A 3,141-nucleotide genomic window follows, 5' to 3' on the forward strand; every position below is an offset into this window, starting at 1 on the left:
TAAAGAACGCTCTGGCGCACCGAAAAAGTTTGAAGACGAAGAATTGGAGGCATTACTGCATGAAGACTCATGTCAGACGCTAGCTAAACTTGCAGAATCATTAGGAGTTGATCACACAACAGTTTCGAAACATTTGAAATTATTAGGAATGTTTCAAAAGCAAGGACATTGGATGCCGTACGAGTTGAAGTCGAGAGACGTCGAACGGCGTCTTTTTACGTGTGAACAGCTGCTTCAACGGCAGAAAAGGAAAGGGTTTTTGCATCGTATCGTGACTGGCGATGAAAAGTGGATATACTACGATAACCCTAAGCGTAGAAGATCGTGGGGTAAGCCCGGCCATGCATCAACATCGTCGGCAAAGCCGAATATCCATTGTTCGAAGCTTCTGCTCTGCATTTGGTGGAATCAGTCGGGTGTAGTTTATTATGAGCTGCTCAAACCGAACGAAACCATTACGGAAGCTCGCTATCGACTACAATTGATGGATTTGAGCCGAGCATTGAAGGAAAAACGGCCGCTATACGAGCAAAGACACGACAAAGTGATTTTGTAACGTAACAACGCACGGTCACATGTTGCACAACCGGTGAAAACCTGGAAACGCTTAAATGGGAAGTCCTACCCCACCCGGGGGCGTTGCGATAGGGTAAGCAATATACGCTCCGGCGTAGGGCGCAAAATTTGGAGGGGCGCACTTATTGAACTCGACATGCCCACTTGTGACACTTGTAAAACTCCATTTAGACTGTGACACTGTGTTTGTGAAACATCACCCGAATATTCCAATGTATCATTTTATCCTTGTTTAATATTCGGTGAACAACAAGGGTAAAAACACGGAGACATTCGAGTAATACTTCCGAACGCAGTCTTAACCGCGTGGTGGCGCGCAACTCGGCGGCGAGAAAAAATGACTAGGTAACGAACTAGGTATGATGCCGCCCCGGCTGTCCGCTTGTAGTACCTCGTTTAATCACGTGGGGGCGTAACACAGTAGGAAGGAGAACTTCTCGCAAGAGAGTTGGCCTACCTCACACTATAATATAAAGCAACGAAACTCGCATCAAAATACATAATAATTTTGATTGTCATTTGAGAGTTTGGTCTTACAATTAGATAGAATTTTGTTCTCGTAAATTATTATCGGAAGAGATATTATTGGAAAATAAACACTTTATACTATCTAACTATACTTTTTATTTTTTTCCTTTCTTTTTTCTTTTATGTGATATGATTCAGAATTTTGTTTTTTTAGTTCACAAGTATTACATACATAGATAAAAAATATATTACATTATTATACGATACAATACTTATACGAATTATACAAAATGAATAATAAAAAACCTTCTGGTTTTCAATTTCGTCAAGACAGAAAGAGAAAAGAAGAAGAAAGTAAAAAATTATCAGGCTCATTAGCTAAATTTTTAAAAACTATACGAATACTTCCACTCCTTCAACGAATTCATCGGTGACAAGCACATCTTGCGCTGTCTCGTTTATTTCTTCAGATTTAGTACCATCAACATCGACCGCAAACATTTCTAAAGCTCTTCCAAATTCGATTTCATCTTCTGCTTTAATTCATACTGATGATGGTAATAATGATATTGATATCGATGTTGGCAACAGTTCTCGATTAGTTCGGATCAATCAATTTGAAGATCCAGGTCTTTGGCCTGATATAATTTCTCACGATTTTCTGACACAGATAATTGATCATGGTGTTCCCAATCAAATTACGGATTTTAACTTTCCATTAGATTCAAATAATAGATGTTTCTCAACAGCTTTATATACCCGTACAATGACTAACGGTGAGAAAGTACACAGAAATTGGTTAATTTATTCAAAATCTAAGAATGCCGTTTTTTGTTTCTCATGCTCTTTATATAAAAGAAATGAAAATAAATTTTCAAGTCCCTCTGGCTATTCTGATTGGTCGAATATACATCGTCTCGTTAAAGAACATGAGCAAAGTAAGAAACAACTCGAAGCTTTTAAATCTTGGCAACTCTTCGCTAATCGAATGAACTCTCAGCACATTATTTCCATAACGAAAGGGTTTTAAATATTGAACAAACACATTGGAAAAATGTTTTCAAACGACTAATTCTAATTGTTAAATATCTTGCTCAACAGAATTTAGCTTTTCGAGGTAAATCTAATTCTTTATATACCCCAAATAATGGCAATTTCTTGCAACTTGTGCAGACGATAGCCGAATTTGACTCAACCATGGCTGAACACTTGCGCCGATTTTTAGAAAAAGAAAAAGGACAACATTATTTAATACTATTCAAAATGAGCTGTTATCATCTATGTCTAAATTAATTTCTGATTCAATAATTTCTTCAGTTAATTTAAATAAATATTTTGCGATTATTGTGGATTCAACACCAGATATCTCTCATCAGAATCAATTAACAATAGTGGTGCGTTTTGTTTCATACAAAAATAATCAATTTAAAATTCATGAACACTTTCTTGGATTTATAAAAGAAAATAGTAAAACAGGTGCAGCCATTGCAAGCGCTATTTTAAAATTTCTATTAACAAATAATTTAGATATACAAAATCTGAGAGGTCAAGGTTATGATAATGGTTCAAACATGAAGGGAAAAAATAATGGAGTACAACAACATATTTTAGATAAAAATCCTTTAGCCTTTTTTGTTCCTTGCGCATGCCACTCCTTAAATTTAGTAGTAAATGATGCAGCTGATGCATCATTAGAATCATTTTCATTTTTTTCAATTATACAAGAAATTTTTAATTTTTCTTCCCGCTCTACAAGTCGGTGGGATATTTTAAAAAAACATTTCAGCAAATCGGATATCTATGGTTTAACACCAAAGAATGTGTCAACTACACGATGGTCATCGCGCGTGAATGCAGTAAAAGCTTTACGTTATAATTTACCAATTATTTGTGATAGTCTCCTAGAGATTTTTGAAAGTACAAATGATAATACTGTTAAGAATACAGCTCATAGTATCGCCGAAAAAATTGCAAATTATCAATTTATATTATCTGTGCTCTGTTGGTATGACATATTACAAAGAATCAATATTGTTTCAAAATCTTTGCAGTCGCATCAAATTGATATATATATATATATATATATATATATATATA

Source organism: Trachymyrmex cornetzi, unplaced genomic scaffold (assembly GCF_001594075.2).
Source record: "Trachymyrmex cornetzi isolate Tcor2-1 unplaced genomic scaffold, Tcor1.1 scaffold306, whole genome shotgun sequence".
NCBI classification, from domain to species: domain Eukaryota; kingdom Metazoa; phylum Arthropoda; class Insecta; order Hymenoptera; family Formicidae; genus Trachymyrmex; species Trachymyrmex cornetzi.